This window comes from Poeciliopsis prolifica, unplaced genomic scaffold (assembly GCF_027474105.1).
Source record: "Poeciliopsis prolifica strain line A6 unplaced genomic scaffold, Auburn_PproV2 SCAFFOLD006, whole genome shotgun sequence".
Lineage (NCBI taxonomy): Eukaryota > Metazoa > Chordata > Actinopteri > Cyprinodontiformes > Poeciliidae > Poeciliopsis > Poeciliopsis prolifica.
In genome coordinates, this window is record NW_026562381.1 from 3,687,476 (window position 1) to 3,709,166 (window position 21,691).

The following is a 21,691-nucleotide window of genomic DNA, read 5'->3' on the forward strand; positions in this document are numbered from 1 at the left end:
GTTGAGTTGTTTTTAGAAGTAGTTGAGACTCACATGAAGTACACAAAACATAAAAAGCCATTTTTGATGAATGGATCCCCTTTAACAGCAATTTTATGTCAGCTTGTTCCCATCTAAAAGCACCCACTCGATACCTCAAAGCACCCACTCGATACCTCAAAGCAAAATGTTCCTGTGCGTTTCCATATATGGAATGATAAGATTATTACAATATTATATCAGTTTTCCAGGTTTTTTTAAAGTATCATTAAGTGAAACTGCAAGAATCCCGGACCAAGATGGTGGTCTTGTACCTCTTTTGATGGTGCCATCTCTGTGCAGACAGCCAACTGGCTGAACACTGGTGATGTAAACAGGCAGCCTGCTGCGGCAGTCCCTCCCCCCGGCTATGGTGATGCCCAGAGACGTTCGAGGTTCCTTCTTCAGGCTCACCGTCTTCTCCTGACAAGTAAAACCGCCCGGTGGATCCTGTAAAACAAACCCAGAAAACACAAAAATATTCAGGATTCACAAATTCATAAACTGCTATAATTTAGCAGGATCGTTTGACGCAGCAGATCCCATTTAGAGGACCACTTGGAGAAACAAATGTGAAACATTTGAGACGGAGCTGAGAGGTAAAAGGGTACAAGTGTGAGGATCAACACTCGCCGCTCGTAGTGGAAAAGATGTGTGGAAAATGACAACTTCAAGCAGCCTTCTCGCTGCTCCACAGAGTCTGTAAACTGTCAGAAGGGAAGCTTGGGGGAGGCGGGGGTTCTTCCTTCCCACAGCAGGGAACCCATCCCCCCCACGCAAGACGAAAAAATTTGACTCCACAGGCGAAAGCTAACTGTTACCAGCTTTGATCCTCTCACCTCCAAGAGAAACAACCAAAAAAACAACAAGAAGAAGAAGACAGCGGCCCCACGGCGGCAGAGAGCAGCACCCCGACTCTTTTGATCAGGACAGAGGGAGGCCCAGAGCTTTCATCTCCAACGCAGGTGAAAACTTCTCACCCCTGACTGGAGGGGGATCGCTTTTCCCATTACCGTCCAACAGAGGAGCCAAAGTCCCCAAAACTGCACTCAAGTAAGAGCAGCAATATATTTATACTCAGGTAAAAGTCAAAGGAAGCCAAGACAATTACTGAAGAGTAAAAAAGTGTTTGGTAAAAGTCCTCAGTTTTTACTTATTTAAATTAATACTAAACAATTAATTTAAATACTAAATTAATCATTTAGTATTTAGAAATTACATACTCAAGTGGAAAATTTTATATTTTAATGACCAAAACTACAATAATTCAGATAAATAAGATATATATAACAAAATCAGACAAAAGAAAATGTTTCCAAACCAGTTTCTTTCAATAAAAAAAGTATAAAATTTAAAAACTGTGTGTCTGGTGTGTTTTTGCTAAAACATGTTTGACTTGGATTTTCTGCCCCATTCTGTGTGCAGAAAATCCAAAGTTGGGTAGTAACTAGTTACACTTAGTTGAGTAATAATATATATTTTACCACATCACTTTTATTTTGTAGCTGAAAGATAATTTGAAGGTGTTCAGATTTGCCCTCTGCTGGTTTCCTCAGTGTGTGAACCTCAGCGAACGTTTCGCTGCAAACAAAATCAGTTTCTGACCGTTTTATGAGCCGAAGCAAAGGAATCCCATCACACTTGACTGAGTTCATCTTCCTTCTTCCTGCTGTTTTTACGTCACAGTTATCCAACCAGTACTGTTTTTCTTGTTTACAATTTAAATGCTTAATGCATATAGAGAAACCAGTCCAGTAAAATGTAAGTACTTACTACCCAACCTGCAGATAAACATATTTTTTTATAAAAATGCTCTCGTCATTTGTGACACCAGAACCTGGTTGTGTTTTCAGAGTCAAACAGAAGGAGTAAAAACCAAAAAGCCTAAACGTTGTGGTGTCCAACCTTCAGGTAGGTGGTCTGCCGCCTGAAGTACTGCGGCTCCGGGGCCCTTCTCACTCCTCTGCTGTGTTGTCCCTCTCTGCTGCTTCCTGCTTCCTCTGGGCTCTCCGCCGGCCGCAGAACAGCAAAGTTCACACACTTTTCACTGTTCTAAAAAACACAGAACAAAAGAAAAACATTTGTTTTGATGCAAACCAGTAGTAATGAGCTGATAAACATATTGTTATAAATATTCCTAGTATTGATCAAACCTGGGCAGAAATCTCTGCATGGAGAAGTGGCAATATCAGTCACCAAACTACACAGTTTGTCTTTTTCCATCAATATCTCCTTTGCAGTTTTGTTGTCTGGTGTCGTTTTTTAGCTTTTACTTATAATTCTGGCCTGTAATTTTCTTGAAGCCTGTGCATCTATCATTATAACTAACGTTCATCTCCATTTTAATGTTACCAATTTCATTGTCATATTCATCTAAAATGAAAGTGTGTTCCAACTATACATATTTATATGACTCCAACATGTTTTTGTGGTAAATTTTCCTATTAATCCTGACTCAGAACTTTACATTATTCTTTTAAAATAATAATAATTATTCAACCTCTTGAGTTTATGGTAACTAAAATTCAGACTGGATGGAAGGATGCAAGGAAGAAAGAGGTAAAGGGTAAAGGGTAGGACAAAAGAAATGAGGGGAGGAAAGAAAGATGCAAAAGAAAAATGTAAATAAAGGAAGGAAGGATTCTAAAGAAAGAAAGAATTTAAAAAGGAAAAAAAAGGAAGGATGCCAAAAAAGGAGGGATGCAAACAAGGTAGAAAAGAATGAAGGACAGAAAAAAGGATAAAAATGAATGAAGGCAGGAAGAAAAGTAAGAAAGGAAGGAATGGATGGATAAAACAAAGGGAGGAAGGATTAAAAAATTAATAAAAGAAAGTATGAAGGAGGGAAAATGTAAAGAAAAAGGAAGGAAGGACACAAGGCAAAGAGGGGAAAGGAAGGAAGAACGAGCAACAAAGCAGCAAAGAGCTAAGAGAAGGAGGAAAGAAGGAAGGAATAAATGGATGAAGGAAGGTTTAGCTTATAAGTTTAAGGACAATTTTCAATAAATGTAAATAAAAGTAGCCTCAGACTTCAGCTGGTCTCCATCTGCAATTCCTGAGCAGCTCAGTGAGTCACAGTCCAAACCCAAAAAGCTGCAGGTCCAAACATGTCAGTCAGAAAAAAAGCAGCTGATTTCCAACCTGTATGATCATGGCGGCGCTCTCCGGCGTGCCGTGCATCAGGTCGTGTCCGTTGATGGCCAGAACTTTATCGTTGTTCCTCAGTTTTCCGTCTTTGGCCGCCAAGCCGCCGGGCAGAAGGTCGAGGATGAAAACGCCGCTTTCGTCGGACTTCCGGATGAGTTTGATGCCGAGCGGCTCGGTGCGGTGCGTCTTCGTTAGCATGACGTGCAGAACCTTCCCAGGGTTGTGCGGGTCGGATGGACCGTTGCCGTGGGAACCAAGAGGGGGCTGGGAGGCGGCGACGGCGGAGGGGTGATGATCCGAGCGTTGATCTCTTATTTTGAAGCCTTTCTCTTGCATGACGGTGAGCCGGAGGAGCGGGGAGCGCTGCAGAACCGTAATGGCCCGAGTGTGGGGAACCGAAGCCAAGTTGACGTCATTCACCTGGAAACGAGACACAGGATGAAACGACACAACCCAAAACTGTGATCCCACTGAATAAAGAGCTTAAAACTTCAGGTAGAGGCAGGCCGTCACAATAAGCAATGCATCAATTAATCACATGATTAATTATAACAAACTCAATCATTTCCCTTTGCACGATTTGTCATTTTTCTCTTTTTACCAAAAACTGAACAAAAACAGAGACTTCATAATTTGTTTTCTTTGTTGTTTGTTATTTATTTTTGGATATTTTAAATATGATAATATTTAATAAATTAATATTGAAGTTTGAGTTAATTGGAAATATATAATTTTAATGAATCACAAACTTCCAGAAAACTGCAAAGATGCCGAAACGCAGTTTAATTAAATGAAGGACAAAACTTGTTTAGACTTTGATTAATATATCTTATAATTTTTTCCGATGATTCTGACAAAATGTAGTTTGTTGATGGTTTCATATTTGATGACTGTGTCGTATAAATAACTGAACTGTGTTGTTGCTGAAATGTGATCGTCACAAACTTCACCTCAACTGTATGTAAATGAGGGTAGAAATCAGGAATACTTAACATTTCTGGTTAAAACTTCCAATTATTTTATATTTACATAAATCTGGAGCTACAACAAAGAAAAAAATAAAACAAAAACTTCACATGTCCTGTCATAAAAACAAACGTCCAGTAGAGAAAAATAAATATGTTCGTTTCTTTGGAAATCAAACCAGCAGCTTGCTCCAGGCAGGTGAGGCTTTTCTCTCTGAAATGACGCGTTTGTGTCTGGTGTAAACACGCCCCGTTACCACGGCGATGAAACTCGTTAATCTCGAATATCTACTGTCCCCCACTGCGTCACTTAAAAAGAAAACAGCGTTCGCATTATCCTGAGAGTACAGTTTGAAGTTGTTCTTTGAAAGCCAGGCTGGGGCGAGCGGTGTCACGCTATGCAGCGTTTCCCACACATTTCCAGCAGTCAGACATGTTGGAATATTTATTTAGGAATTAATCACTGCCCAAAATAAGGAATCTTTTATCTTGGAGATCATCTATTAACCCCCCTTTTCTCCTTAAATGCAGTCATGTTACATCAGTCTCTTCTCTGCTAAATACATGGATCATGTAAGCAAAGAGAGGATTACAGCGTTTCCGAACATGTAGCAACACCGTCCTTCCTGCTGCTGCAGAGAGATCTCAACCCGAGATCTCTGCAGTTCATGCTTTCCTCTGGAAACTATCTGCTTTCTTACTTTCACTTTTAGTGCACTTTTTCTGTTATCCACCGAACTGTGGAGCATTTTTATGTATTTTCTTTATTTTTAAGTTGCTGTTAAATAAATCAGAAGCTCCACCATCATGAGAAATTGATTCTTCTCATGATGGTCCTACTGTAAGGAGTGAATGGACCATGACTGGCCTGTAATCGGATAAAAGGAATTCAGACAGCCTGGAAAACTTACGATTTTAGAAAAGTTTTGTAAACTTTCATACTCAGAAATCCAGATCAGATTTTTTTCTGAAGTAAGCAGTAGGCCTGTCACAAAAACAAGTTTTGCTGGACGATAAAGAAATTATTACCATAAATGATAATATTGGGGTTTTTTTAAGGCCATTTTCAGGTGTTATAATGGTAATGGCTTGATAATGTAAGAACACATTCCCAAAGATGATTAAACTTTAAATACTTCTGAAAGTCTAACTGGAACTGTGTTTTAAGTATCCAAAATAAATAAAAAACACAAAGTGAATCTTTAAACAAAATGGTCATTTAAACAAAGAGCTAGTTGAGACTGAAGTCTTTAATCATCCATTTTTTTAGATAAAGAGAAAAAACAAACAATGAAAATAGACATTATTGCGCTTGAGTTTCAATTATTATAAAATGTATTAATTTATTGATTATTGTGACGGGCCTATGAACAGCAAGTGATTTGTCATGTTTGTCTCTGTCAGGTTTGCTCCAGCTGTGTTTTAGCTCCACCTTCGTTCTCATGCTTTGCCTGAAGCCAAACTAAAACCGCGGATGTAAATGCAACACTAATGATCCTCCTCCACCCCAGTTCGGATCCGTTTCAATTGAAGCGCTGAAAAACCACATAAGGCAGGAGCAAACCCGTCACCAAACGAGATGATAATCTACTTAATGTTGCTTCCTGCAAAAGATAAACTTCCCACCAAGTCTGGAACAATAACTCTTTAAATAAATGGCTTAAAAGTAATGAAATGTTCAGTTTGAGCCCTTAAAACATTTACAGTTGTTTTAGATTTCCTTTTATCTCATTATTTTCAGTAGATGTGTAGATATGTATAATGTGGCACATATTCGGATGAGAGAATTGGGGTTAGGATTTAATAAACTTTGTCCTTTTCAAACTGGAAATGAAAGTTTTGTTTCACTGTGATGTATATTTTGTTATTTTTTTCTGACATTTCACCTGTTTGAAATAAATAATTTAATTCATTTTATCTGGAGACATTTTTCTCAGTAAGAATTTATATTTCCTACAATATCGAGTCAAAATTACATGTCTGCTCAGTGTTCAAGCAAGAAATAAAAATTAATTTGTAAAACTGAAATGTTAGATAAACTTTACTTCTGGGCTGCTGCACCCTAGAAACAAAAAAAAGTGCAAAAAGATCCTTTAGAGCTCTGAACACTAAACACTTATAGCAAACCTTTTATCTAATAACAGGTTTGCTATTAGTGCAGCTGAGAAAAATTCCCAAAAGTCACCAAAACAATAAGTATTGAGATTGAATCAAAGTTGGGTGGTAACAAGTTACATTTACTTGAGCAACCTTTTGGAAAATACTGTACTTTCAGTAGTATTTTTACTGCACTGTACTTTTTACTTTTACTGGAGTAATTTCATTATGAAGTATTTCTACTCTTACTTGAGTAAAATTTCTGGATTTTTTTGCCCACTGAATGAAAAAACAAACATGTTTTAACCAAAAATTCACCAGACACAGACCTGCAGTTTTTATTAAAGCTTCATTAGTTTTATATTGAATGAAATTGATTTAGAAAAATGTTTGCTTACTTTTGTTTTGTTGTAATTATGTTATTCATAGGAACCACTTTGTTCACTAAAATTACCAAAATTTCCGCTTAATTATTTGTATTTTGGTCCGTCTGATGATGTAATTTTTAAATATTAAATTATTAATATTTTGAGTAGACTCTTCACCAAATACTTCTTTTACTTTAGTCATTTATTAGATGACTACGTTTTACTTTTACTTGATTGAGAATCTATTGAAGTATCGCTACTCTTACTTGAGTACAGTTTTTCTGTACTTCTGGATTTAAGTTTAATCAATTTCAAAAAATGCCTCGAACTGAATCCCAAGAATAAGCTAAAGGTGTTGGACCAAGAACCCAAGGTTCAGTACTCTGGACCCAGAGTACTGGACCCGTCTCAATGAACTATAAACGACATGAAATCATGTGAAGTGCTTGGCCCACCTCCAGGATGTGGTCGCCTGGAGCCAGTCTGCCATCGCGCGAGGCGACCGAGTCCCGGATAATCTCCTGGATCACGATGTTTCCCAGGGGAGTGTCTTTTCCTCCCACGATGCGCAGGCCCAGCTCCTCCTCGGGTTCGTCTCTGAACAGCTCCACCACGTTGGCCTCGGCCACCAGACTGGACCGCAGCGGCGTGTTGTCTGCAAAACCAAAGAGGAAGAAACAAAGCTGCGTTCATCAACATGTTCAGCAACAAATAGAAGCTTATTTTAGGTTAATTTTTTTACATTTATGAAAATCTACAAGAATTTTTTTCCTTTTAAAAGTCAAACAATCTACCAATGAGACTGGTAAATTTTTGTCAAGGAATTAACACAAAACTCGCTCCTATGTCTCGCTCAACATTTACTTGTAATTAGTTTTGTCTTATTTTAAGTGCCCCAAGATATTTGCACTAGAAGCTAAACCAAAAATACTTGGTAGGATTTTGTATTTTTACAGTGCATGGGTGGCTTTCAAAATAAAATGCCGTGCTTCCAGAAGCAGGAGAAGCCTGGGATCATTCTTTGGTCAGATAGGATCAGGATGGGTGTTTAGGTGCAGCTGGTATCCAGTGTGTTTGTGGAGCACCGGGGCAACGAAGGCAGGGGGAGTTCAGGCACCAGAAGAGCCAACATCATTTTAAAATGATGACGATGAGGAGATATCGTTCATATAAATGGTAAACTACAGCCTGACACACTTGGACTTGAGTCACCTGCTGATGAAGCTAATAATTAAGGTTGAATACGGCAGAGGAAATAATATTTTGGGTTCAATTATTAAGAAATTCTTGGTAGTTTTTACAACTGAGTTTTACATGAGAAAATAAATGAACCTTGACGATCAAAGGTCGACCTCAAAGTGATTTATTGTGATAGGACAGCAGGTGAGGTAGCAGCTGATAGTTATGTAATGTTTAACATGCGTGTGACGACCTTTGGTTCTGGCACAAAATTCATTAAAAGCCCAATTCACCTTCGTTTGACTTCAACCCAAAATGGTTGCATAATGCAGTAAAAAATTAACTTTTCCTTCCTAATCAATCACCTGACCTCATAACACAAAGCTGCATGTTTATGGCAAATGGCCTGAAATGTTTAGGAAACATTAGAAATATGGTCCAGTATGAGACTCCAATTTGATTAAAACTAACACGAAGTCACTTTATTTAAAGAAGTTTAAGTCAAAGATGTAGATTATATTTAAAACAGTTTGCCATAGATTCAAACTAAATTATTTTCTGTAACCATGAGAAAAACTCATTACAGCTTGGAAAAAAATTAGAGACCGCAATAAATTATCATTTTCTCTTATTTTACTTTTTGTAGGTTTATGTTTGAGTAAAATGAAAATGTTTCTTTTACTGACATGTCTGAAATTCAAAGCAAAAAGTTTGTGTTTATTTGCAGAAAATGAGAAATAGTCATAACAAAAAGGATTCAGTGCTTCCAGACATCAAACAATGTAAAGAAAAATAATTCATATTCATTTAGAAACAACGATACTCATGTTTTAACACTGGAAGAGTTAAGAAGCCAGTATTTGGTGGAATGACCAGGATGTTTTCTACGGGGTTCAGCGCAGTAGGCTCTTAGTTTTTTCCGGAGCTTTAGCTTTCTTTCAGCCTCCTGACCAGCAGTGCACAGGACAAGGTATAGCAGGGGCAGCGCTGACTTACTTTCTGCTTCATATAGCTGGAGAAAACACCAGTAACTCCAACATTTGCTCTGGCATTTTATTTAAATTATTTTAAATCACATTTTGTGATTTTAGCAGTTTTAAAACTCGACACCACATGAGAGAAAATATACAGAAAGTTCAGAAATTGAAGAGTTTTATTTTAAAAAGTGCTTGGAGGAGACAAAAATAATTTTGTATCATCCTAACTAACTTAAGACAGGAGGAAATAATTTTTTAAATATTTTTGATATTTTAAAAATGTATATTTGAAATAGATTTGTATTTATTTTTGCTTATTATAAAACAGTTTAAATATCTGGCCTCCACTGTATTTATTTTCTCAATTCAAAGCTGGCGATCTTTACCTGGAAGAACTGTGTTAACCTTTAGAAGCAAAGCAATAATTATCCAGTGATGTCGGCAGAGACATTTTCCACCTCAACGTTTTTCCACAAGTCCCGTATGACGCCGGATCTAATGAAGCGTTATCGCTTTGTGTGTGTAAACTCCAGAAGCTTCCTCAGCGCAGGAGTGAAAACCGGGTCAGTGAATTAAACACAAATTTAACCTTCAAAGCTGTTGTCAGCGAGCTGATATGGCATCTTCGTGTTGCTCTTCTTCTTTTTTTTCTTGGCTCTTCACGGCTGAGAGCGAACAGAAACCTGAGGGACATTAATCAGCTCAGGTGTGTTGGCAGATGTTGATTTGTGATGCAGGTCTGCTGTTGCTTTAAGGGTTTTTCCGATGAGGAAACTGTGTGGTTAAAGCATCTGTGAGATGGTACATGTTCCTGCAGCTAGGCTGATGATTCACCTGCGATCAAGAGAATCATTTAAACCTGAAAACCGCAGCGGCTCCGTCCTTCTCACAACGACTGCAGCAGTTAATCCACTTTTTAAGTGTTTTCAGCCACATTGTGCCATTTTACAGCACAACCTCCACAACATATTTAGTATGTTGTGGTATGTACATACTAACTAACTATGTACATACCTCTGTCTCTTTAAGAAGCTCCTGCTCTTTCCTGCCTTCAGGAAGTCATAAAAACATGGCTCCTCTATTAAAACAACATTTTTAACTATTGTTTTACCGAGAATGAAAACAATTGCACTTCAGTTAGAGAGATTCAGGCGCAAAATAATTGTTGTGAGGAGTTAAAACTCTGTTTTCCCCTTTTAAAATAAGAAAAATATGTATACAATAATTTGCTAAACAAATTTAACAGGGCTTGATTGTTTTCTTGTAAGAGCTTGTCTACTTACTTAGACATGAAAAATACACATTAAATATGTTGTTGCTTTGATTTTGACTTCTGTGTAACAAACTGATGGCCGCACTTTATTTCTTTTTTTTGGGTCCACTTTTTGTTTTTGCCATTGACAGCAACTTAAACATTGTTTATCTATTTCTACACTAGTTTGGTCTTGTGTTTTTTTCTTTATTATTTGACTTGTGTATGTAAAAGTAAAAAAAATGACCAAAAAATAAATAAACTTATCTCAAAGTAGCTTGTAAAATGGTCTTAGTTGATACACAGTTCCACCAGGTCTTTACTAATTGCTGCTGGCTAGTTTGAAGGAGCTGAGTGGGGTGGAGCTGCGGTTTGGGGGCGGAGCTAGGACCAACCAGGCATTACCATGGAGATTAAAGAATTTCTAAGATGTGTGAAAGAAAGATTCCGGGTCTGTTTTAATGAGTGAATAACATTATTACATGATGTAAAGCTCAAAAAAAGTTGATTTTACTTTTTTCCGAGAAGCCTCTAAAAGCACAATTAGCTGCCAGTTGCAAAGACTGTTGCAAAGACGCAGGTTATGTAAACAGTCAGAGGAGGATGTGGTCATATTAAACATGTTGTGACAGAAAACAGGAGCAGGTGATAAAATGACGCCCTACCGTCGTCAATTTCCTCGTAAGCAGGATTAATTAAGCCCGGCTCGGACTGATTCCGCGTGTGGTTTCGGGACACAGTTGCTGAATGTTTCGCGTCTCCAGACGACTCGCCGTCACACTTGCGTCCTTTTATTTCGTTCCAGGAGGGCCTCTTCCTCTTCTCTGCTTCCTCTCGTAGCCTCTTAAAAACAGGACATCTGGGAAAACACAGACATCACATAAGAGGTTTTATTCTTAGAAACAGGAGTATGAGGCTATAAATAAACAGAAAGAGACAGCGCTAATTGGGTCATAATACATGGAGCTGTAGAAATGGATGTTTACACAGGTTTGGATAACAAGGGGTGCCAAGAAAAGCAGAGCAGAGGTTTCCAATGTGGTTTTGCTTAATTTACTCAGAGATCTGCGCCTGCTGCTCCTGAACTTTGTATCCCTGTTATTTGCACAAAGGCAGCAGGAGGGCAGCCTGGCTCTCATAAGTAACTGAGTAATGTGTGACAAGGGCGATAAGCACCACGCTGTGCAAAACAGAACGACCTGCACCTTGTCTGGGACTCTGATTAAAAAGCAGAGTGTTCCGAGTTTTATCTGTAGCAATTGCACTGCAAACAAAATATTACCAAGTATTTTCAGCCTAGTTTTTAGGGCAAATATCTCATTACACTTGAAATGAGGCAAAACTAACTTCCAAGTATCTTTTCAACAAAACATAGGAGCTTGTTTTGCTTTGAAAAAGTGCTGGTTATAAGTGAAATAACATGGCAGTAAAACATTTCCCACTTATGCAAAATGTCAAGTGGAAAAATGCCTTGGTACAACAATTCAAAGAAAAATTAAGCATCTTTTGCAATCCAATTATTAATTTTGTAAATACAAAATTATCAATAGATCAGTCCTGCACTGATGTTAAGTCAAACAGAAAGGCAGCAGCTTTTCACATGGTTGAAGTTTTTAGTTTTTAGAATCCTTTGCTACAAATGATTGAGTTTTCATTAAAGGAACATTGTAATAAAATGATTTTTTAATTTATTGTTAAAAAGCAAGTGATTTATTTATTTATCATAAAAAGGTTTAAGAGATTAAATGAAAAACCTGCAGAATTGTGCCATTTTTAAAATCTGCTTGCTCCATTAATCATGAGAATAATCGATGGTCATTAGCTGAAGCCATAGTATAGATTAAACCACATTTTCCTTAAGCAACATCAACATCTCAGTTACTAAAGCTATGCATGAAGTGTAGAACATTTAGCAGCAAGAGAGACCACCCAGCTTGCAAATTAACTTGATGACATAAATACAGAGAGCAAATACATAATCTACAACAAATTGCATCCAGACAGCTTTCTGCAATATCAGCCTTCTGACTGCAATTTGAATTTGTAGCTTATTAAATAAAATGGAAAAAAGTGAATTCAAAAATCTAAAATTCACAACCGCAAGAAGATTATTATGTATATCAGTACATGGGGTCAAACTTAAGCAGGAAAATTAAGCTATATCCAAACATATACCAAGATAACATGAATTATAATTGATTAGTAATTACTGTAAGAGGAGTGGCTGTAAAAATAAGTTAATTCTTCTACCCACTCCTTTGAGCATGTAAATATACATTACAACTGTTCTTTTGTTTTTCTTTTCATACAACTCCGTTTAATCTTAAACATTATTTCTAAGTAGCGTATAGCAAACAAAGAGATTTCCCAAACTACAACATCATCTTAAATATTTCTTCAAATTGACTAAATATTACAATCTTTAAAAAGCCTGACCTGCTGTTTCTGACCGATATCATCTAAATATAGCAAGAAAGTCGCTGATTTGGCAAGAGTGGGCTGACTCTTGTTAACTGGAAACGTGCAAACATGACCAGGTGGGCCGGTACGTCCGCCAAACCTCACAGCAGATCAGAAGAAGATTTTTATTTCTTGCTGAGGTTGATCATATCTGCTTCATATTTAAGTATCAGCCGATCACCAATCTCCCAATATTAAGAAAACTGGCCGATAAATCGGTGCACCCCGCATAATATATGTTGTGATGAATCATGTGGATCTCAGCCAGAATCCTACCTGTTGTGCAGGTGAGGCTGCAGCTCGCAGCGCTGCATCTTCTGCTGGCACTCTGCATAGTGGGGACAGGTCACCACCAGTTTGTCCAGCAGGTTCCTCACCAGCAGGCTGGAGGGTCGGCACTGGTGCAGCTGCAGACGCTGCCGATCCACGGGGCAAAAGTCCTGTTCCTTCAGGAAGTTGCTGAGACAGTGGAAGCAGTAAGTGTGTCCACACGGAGTGTCCATGGGTCTGAGGAGTGGCTGCAGGCAAATGTGACAAACCAACTCATCGTCCACCTCGTTCTGATACTCGTACAGGTGAGTGTCCTGAGTCTCGTGCTGCTGGCCGCATTCTTTACAAACACGAGCCCAGGAGAGACCCGCAGACCCGCTGCTGGCAACAAGGACGGTGGCGGTTTTGGTTTCTGTTGCTGCCATTGTTTCAGGAAGTTCAGTCCGCTGTCGGCTCACGCTGATGGGTTTCAGATGTTTACATCTTCATTTTCGAAGCTGAATAGATCCACCGTCACAGTGTTATCTCCTGGTCTTCATCCTGACTTTCTGTGGAGAGAGCAAAACGGATTGAGGTCCATGGCGGCACTTCAACTCGCACTGGCCACCAGCACAGGAAATCACAAATCCAGAAAGCAGCAGCAATATGGCAGAGAGCTGCAGCTGCTTCCTCTCTGCGAGTTTCCTGAGGGACAGAGGGAATTTCACTAGAAGTCAGCTAAAAGTCACGCTGCTTCTCACAGAAATCGCTAAACTCTGTGAAATGAGGCAGAAAAGAAATGGACTGAAGTCAAACCTGCTTATGGGAGAACCACATGGTACCTCAGTAGTGTAAAAGGTTTAAATTAATTGGCCAGAAATGCAATTCGCCTTCACTAATGATCCATTCAGTACCAACACCAGCAGTCACTGTGACTTTATGCAACTCTTAATCTCCTTTTTGATTCCCGAAAAACTGGAAGAAACTTTAAAGAAATGAAATCATTAAGTAAAAATCTCACACTATCATGTTATTTCTACAATGTATTATTTTTAATCTAAAATAGAAAACATACTTGTTTTCTGTTTACTTTCCCTTTTGCAGCTATAATATCTATTAAAAACACTTGCTAATAAATAGAGATGCACCAATTAAAAACAAATCTGCTCCCTGAAACCAGACGATTTTCAGCACAATTACCCTGATCAGGAACAGAAAAATATGATATTTCCACTTCTGTTTAGCCAAGCACATATGTACTGCACTGACACAACCACTCTTCAGTGTGAATGTTGTTGCTGAGTGACGACTCGAATTTAGCCATCTGAATACAAGAGACATATTGAAAATAAAGTTAGACAGTAAGATTAAATAATCCTTGTAGTCCATTCAGGCCTGAGGACAGACTTGTATCAGGAAGGCTAAACACATTAAGGCAAACTTGAACTTTCAACTTTGGCTTCTTTTAGGAATGCTGCCAGGATTTTGACTATTTCAGACTGAAAGAAATGTATTCTCCAGCTACACACACACAGCAGATCTTTATGCTCAGTCCAGAAGTACCATTGGTCAGTTTTAAAGTTTAATCACATCATCATCATCAAAACACAAAGGAAGCCAATGAAAAGAAAGCACAACTAATAGCAACAGCCTTTTACATTGACTACAAGCTTTGAAGCAAAATCTGTTTGGATGCAAAGTTGAACCAGAAGTTTTGAGATTATTTACATCTGGATTTACTGCATTTGGTTTCTTCTGGTGCAGAATGATGATCCAAGTTTCACTTCAACAACATAAAAGTCTGATAAAATGTGAACGTTGAGGCTGCAAATACTTTGAAAATGATCAGCTACATTTCTGATTTAGTACTGCACAGGGAAGTGGAACGATTCACATTTTTGGGGGTGAAATGACTGAAACTGGGCTGTTCAGACATCCATGACAGAGTCAGATATAGGCAGTCAAATTGACTACTGTGTGAACCTCTTTTCAGTAATGCTAGCAGCGCTAACTGTGCTAATTGCTAATAAACGTCAAAATCCACTAACATTTTGTCTTTGCTCTCTATCCTTTAAAGCAACTGCTTTCTTGGATGCTGCGAGATTGGCATGAAGAAATTTTCCAATATTGTTATTGAAGTGAAGTCAGAATTTACCCAAATGTTAAATACTTGCAGCGATAGTGTTTACTCTGGCTATTTTTGGCAATAATCCTTTTTTGTAGCTTGTTTTAAATAATGTTAATAAAATCGATCTGCGCTGCTCCTTTAGATTCCAAACTATGGCTGAAGCATTTCCAAAACCACCTAAATTTCAGGATCCAGCTGACCAGGAGGACACAGCAACACGAGGGGGAGGGACACCAATGCCTTACTTTGTGCTACATTCTAAAAATATTTTTAAAAAAAACTTTGCCTGAGGAGATTCAAGAGACCAAACATTAAACCACAGGAATGGTATGATGGAACATTTTTGTGACTTTTTGACCCAGAAAACACATCGTGTTTAACACTTGTGTCCAGATGTGGAAAAAAAAACAAGAGAAGCCATCATTAAAGTGAATTTTCTAAAAGAGTTGAAGAACATCCATTTAATATGAGGAGATAATTTATAAAATGCAAGCTACAATTAGAAACCATCATGCTACTACAATCATCCACCTTAACAACAAAAGACTGAAATGAATAAAGAGGAGGAAAGTGTTGCTGTGTGAAAAGGGTTAAAAAAAATGTTGTCACTACCTTCATATTCCATGTCTTTGTGATCCTAGTCCAGATTTCAGACTCTAAACCAAAAAAAAATAAATAAAAAGAGGGTACGCTCTTTTCTGTGTTACTGGAGCGACTCGCAGGAGATTATATCTTCTGCTACTGCACGCAAACTCGAGACTCTAGCAGTCGCCCGAAGCCTGAATGAAACCAGAGCTCAGCCTCCCAGACCATCAGAATATGGCTGTGTGTGTGCAGCGCTCTGGATGTGCACGCTCTCCAACTGCACCGGTACCAGGAATGCAAAGGGTACGAAGGGAGGGGTGGGCTGGGGTAACTCAGAAGCATGATAGGAAAGGGAAAAATGTTCAGCCTCTGACGTCGGGGCCATTCTTCAGGTGTGTTCATGTATCAGGGTGAGCTCAGAGCGCCGACATCGTAGCCAAGTAAGAAATTTGTTTGTGCAAGTGTTTTTGTTCTTTTCCCATATGCAAACAAGTCCGCTCCCTTTCTTTGCCTTTCCTAGCCGCAGGGAACATTTACACCTGTAACGGGTCACATGGTATCAAAACTGGAAAAACTAAACCAATTTCACTTTGTGCAAGAAATAAAAATTACATGCAAAAAAAAAAAGAAAAAAATATTTTTATTCTGCTTAGAAGCTGGTTAAAAACAAAAAAGACAAAATGTCCTTCAGTTTTAAGGTAGAATTTCTCAATCCTGACCACCTGCTGACCCACCTGCTCATAAATACCTGAGAGTGATTCTTGTAAAACCTCCAGTTTCACTAGCAGCCCATTAATCACCAAACCGTTTTAATCTGGTGTAATGAAGCAGACAAATATCTAAAAAATGCAGTCAAGGATCTTAAGGACCAAAGAATTGTACCACAAAGCAGGATTAGTGGTTTTGTAATGTTGCCAACCGTCACAATCATCTGTGCAACCAAAAATGTTCGTTTGTGCCGCTGATGTTTTAAAAATATCAATAAAAATGTTTCCAGAAGTTATGAAAGTTCAAACAAACAAAATTCTGCCCATCAACTCTGGTGAATTTATTTTGAAGATATTAATGAAAGCTTAAACCAAACTGGTGCCACATGTTTGTGCTATGTTTGTGCTGCTATTGTTTTAAAGATATTGATAAAAACGTTTCCAGAGCTCAAAGGTCCATCCTGCATGGTAGCTGCACAAACAAGAATTCTTTATGCACATTTTTGGCACTAATTTTCTTTCATTTGAAGGAGATGAGGGGTCAACTTCACTAAAGTGTTTTGAGAGTTTCAGTTTAGATTCACATCTAAAATTTAGAGAAAATTTTCCCTCCAACTTTAAATATTCAAGTTAAAAACACAGTGAGGTCTTCTGATCAACCTGCACTTTGGATCTTATGTTAACTGGAAAATATATGCTTCTTCATTTCTGTGAATACATTGATCACAGATATTGTAAAACTTAAGCATACTACAGTTTTTCACCCTCAATTAGAAAACAAATTGACTTAAAAGGGAAAGAAAATGCCAAAGAACACTGCTACACAGACATTTCTTTTATGTTCTAGAGTTTTGCTTTTTTAAAATCTTTAACTGGAAACAGTAAAGCCATCATTTAGTCGTTATCAGTTGAGTTTGCAGCCGTTACAGGCAATTATCAGCTGCAGTCACCATAATAACATATAGAATTACCAGCCGTGTCACACATGGACACTGAGTGTCAGGAGAGTCAATCTGCAAATTAAAGCTCCAAAGCGGAGCCGCTATTTAAACAGCTGACAGATTCACCGTCTATCCTCGAACTGGTATCGACCCAAATTGAGATCAGCAGGTCGGTTTTTAAAGGATCGGCCAGAAAACTGGAATCAAATCGGTACACCTAAACCAAACCACATAAAAATGAAAGCTAAGCAATACTTAATCAATAAATACTAATAACTAAAGCGAATTGAATTATACAAAAGTCAAAATGAAATAAACTAAACTATAAAGAAAAACTTAAAACCTTGATAACGCCGGTTCTGATCGTGGCTTTTGTCAAAAAAAAAAAAAGTCTAGCTAATAAAATATTATTGATCTCTGCTGTTACAATAAAAAACTCTCAATTCACAACATACAATTGCTTTTAAAAACTTAAAATGTGTCCAAATTTAGCTCACACAAATAGTCCTGTCAAAATAACAAATACATATTTTGCTGCACAAAATATGTATTTTTGTAATACATCGTCTCAAATGATCGCGATAAACGACAATATTGTTGTTTTGAGATCATTTTCAAGTGGTATGGTAATGGTATGGTAGCGTTAGAATGCACTGTCAAAAATAAAATTTTATGAACATTTAACTGGAACTGCGTTTTAAATATCCAAATTAAAAAAAAAAATTTAAAAAAACAAATAAAGTGAATTATTAAGTCTCTGTAAACAAATCTGTCCTTCAAAAAAAGGGTTAGTTGAGACCAATGCACCAGATTTTTGTCCCCCATTTTTTGATGGAAAGAGAGAAAAGAGAAAAACTATAAATCAAGTAAATGTAAATTATTGAGCTTATTTTAATTTATCATACAATTAATTGATTTATTGCTTATTGTGACAGATTCACGCTTCCTGCTTGTAGTCGAGTCGCCTGTCGCATGTTGTTTGTAAAGCTCAACAAAGGCAACACTTCGTCCATCAGAACAGCCTTCTAATCATGTGAGAGCGTTAGCTTCCAGGGGAAACGTCTGCAGCCCTTCAGCGTCCTCCAGCTGCTTTCAGGATTACCGGCGGCGGCGTTTCTTCAAAGCAGGTCGAATGCCCCGCTCCAATGGCCAATGTGAGTCAATCACATGTGCTGCAGCCCCACCCTCTGCGAACGCAGGTGAGGCAGAGTTCGACTGCGGTTTTTCCAGATCTACATGTCACTGTATGTTGCGCCAACGTCTAGTATTCCCAGCAGCAACATGAAATTTAATTAAATACAAACACAGCTGTTGGTATCTGTGAATCATCAGCGTCTGGGAAAATCACCATAGGAAACTTCAGACATTTCAGATGCTTGACGTAATGAACAAAAACGCCATATTTCTCCTCAGGAAAGAGAGTTTTAAAGAGCAATTTTAAGCCGTACCTACATGCCCGAAGTTTGACCGATTACTCTGAGGTTTGCTGGTGAAACTTGTTTCTCTTAACATTTTCCCCACATAGCTTCTTCCTACTTTGTTTTTTCTTGTTGTACTCAGCAGTTTAAATCTCCCACTTGTTTATTTGACATCTGTTCTCATAATTCCTCAATTTAAAGTACATGTACAAGTCCCATTATGATCATAATGTGATTCCATTTTTTTTCCACCAGGCTGCAGGAACAATAGGCAAATTCTTCTGCTTTGCATTCAATCAGCTGTTTGTTTTGCACATGCAGGGAACAAGTAAAACCAACGAATAGGACAATCCTAAAGTCTATTTCTTCATATTTCATTTACTTATAAAACTAAATACACTTTGTTCAGACGTCTGCAACAGATTAAACATTGTATTCACAAATACAAAAGCAGTCTGTCCATTTTTGTCTATTAAAAACCAAAGTGGAAAAACAAGAGATTATGTCACTGTAAGGCAATTTTCTATAAAAGGCACCCAATAAACAACATTTACATGTTATTTCTTCAGAGTATACATTTAAATTAAGATCAATAATCAAACTCCTAAAGGTTCAAGGGGTCATCACTGATAAAAGTTGTACTATTCCAAAACACCCGCTTTCCATAGGAAACCCTTCTTTTATTTCGCCAAAATTAATAAGTGGATGTAAAACAGAAATAATAAATAAATCATCACTGGATTTCTCCGGCCTTACTTACTAAAAATCATGGTTAACGAAAGAAAAACCATTCACTGTAGTCCCCATCATTTCACATTTAAGACAGACAGAAGGATAGCCAGACAGATGGCTAAACAGGTTTCTACAATGAAAACAAATAAGAATACACATAACAAAATTAAAAGAATTAACGCACAAACACTTCAGCCATTGCTTGTAAACCTACAAAAAACATTCATCTGCTCCAGATGTTTTAGAACCACATTTATACCATTTTCAAACTTCAGTTGTGGACCACCCAAGAATAATCCAAAGGCCACAGATGGCCCGCGAGCCGCAGTTTGAACACCCTGCCCTGAAAGCTGTGAAATAGCACTTTCATTCGATAAGTAATTAGAAATTCATCTTCAGATTATAAATGAGAACCACTGCGAGTCAGTGGGAACGGTTTAAAAAAAACAAAAGAACCAATAATTGACATAATGTTGATGTTTATGATTGTGACTGAACTCGGCAACAATAACAAGCGCGTCCCATCCTGTCGGGATTGTCCCATAAATAACTCACTGTCACCCATGTGCTCCTAATCTCCTCTCCACTGACAGATCCCAGTGACGGAGGAGGCAATAAACCCGGGACCTTACTGGTCTCACTGGGCAGCTACAGCAACGGCTTCACCTTCAGCTCGGCTCGCGCTAACTGCTACACACCTTGAGCCCAGAAACTCACTTCTCTGCCACCGAAAGGTCGCGTTTTACAACACAAACACACGATAAACTCACCCACACCCCGGTTTCCAGCCACAAAATGCTCTATATCCGTCTGCTTAAAGCCACAAAAGCAGTTCATATGTCGGTTCGACGCCGAAACTCGTCTTACCTGTGTGTGAAGGTTGTTTTCCGGAAGTAGCTAACGTGTCGCTCGCTAGCTGGCACAAACCAGCTGCCGGTGAAGTGGAAGAATTAAAAAAGATAAAGTAGAAACCAGGTAAATGTTTCCTCAGCTCAGTAATCCTGAAGGTTTTTGTCCAGTCTCATTTTTATCTGCCGCCCGCCCGTCCCAGGCGGAGCTCAACCTGCAGGCGACGTCTGGGCGACTTTCCCAGTTTCGGGTAAATATACCTGGAGCTCAGCAGGAAGTCCGTCCAGGTGCGACGCGGCGCTGCGGCAGAGGGCTGAAAACATGCACTTATATCCAGAGGTGGGTGAAGGATCGACCAGAAATGGAAATAAGTAACAATAGATAAAGTTTTACTCGGGTAAAAGTGAAAAGTAGCTGCCCGAGAAATTACTCAAGTGAGATTTGGTGGAAGAAAAAAATAACTGATCAACAAAATATGTGGGAAATTTTAGGCATTTTAAAAACCGAAGGGAAAATATAAGGAATAGGATTGGGACCACCGGGAAAAAAATAATTCTGACTTTAATCTCAGAATTCTGAGACTAACGTAAAAATATTATTATCCAATACTTTTAGGAGTTACTCATGTAAATGTAGCTGAGTAAATGTAACTAAGTACTACCCAACTCTGGATCAGGTAGACAAATAATTTTAAGCTTGTAAGAGAAGTACCAATTCAATACTTAATTTTACCAAAGTAAAAGTAAAAAGTATCCATCTAAGAAATTACTCAAGTAGGAGTAAAAAGTATTTGGTAAGAAAAAAATCGACTGATCAAGACACAAACAAAAATTACATCATAGGATGAAATGTTGGATGAGTTTCCTGACAAAAAAAAAGGTATTCAAGTCAGTCCTCGGCATCTAAAATAGACCCAGATCTGGGCTTTGACTAGGCCAAAGACCTTGGAGGATGTACTGATATATTTTGGGTCATTTTCATCTTGCAGGTTCACTTCTGGCAGCAAAACGTCTCCAGACCATGATGCTTCCGGCTCTGCTTCACAGTATGAGGTTTTCTTCCTGGATTGTTGTAGCTGCTTTAAGTCAAATTCAGTTTTACAACAACTTCACTTAAAAAAAAAAAAAAAAAAAAACGTTATTATTACACAAATACTGGCAAGCTTCAGGGTGTGTATTTGTCTTAAAAAGTTCACGTTTTGCTATTTTCATACTAATATATGCAGTTGATATCAAATTCAAGATACTTTATTGATTCCAAAGAAAAACTAAATATTGTTATTAATACATCTAAAGCATTCTTTTAGGTCCAATAATGACATTTTATGGGTTTTGAGACTTCATTTAGCATCTTGCAGTCTGCTTTCAGAGTGAAAATTTGCATTTCAGTTTTTTTATATTTTCCACTTTTGGACTATTTCCTTAAAAACAGAGACGCTGATCATCATCTTTATATTTTCCTCCATTTTTTGAACATTACATTTCACAATTGATATCCATGTCTCTGAATATGTTACAAAAACACCGTTGTAGCTTGTACACATTCTTTCACAAGACTGCAGCAGCAACTCAGCAAATGATTTTATCTTTGGATCTTTGAGAACATTGTTATCACATTTT

At 38.0% G+C, this 21,691-nt stretch overlaps 1 pseudogene; it reads right to left on the reverse strand.

Annotated features, from left to right (window-relative positions):
• The window catches only part of LOC129360369 (ligand of Numb protein X 2-like), a 25,525-nt pseudogene extending 5,209 nt beyond the window's left edge, over positions 1–20,316 (reverse strand).
• Between the last annotated feature and the right edge of the window lie 1,375 nt (positions 20,317–21,691).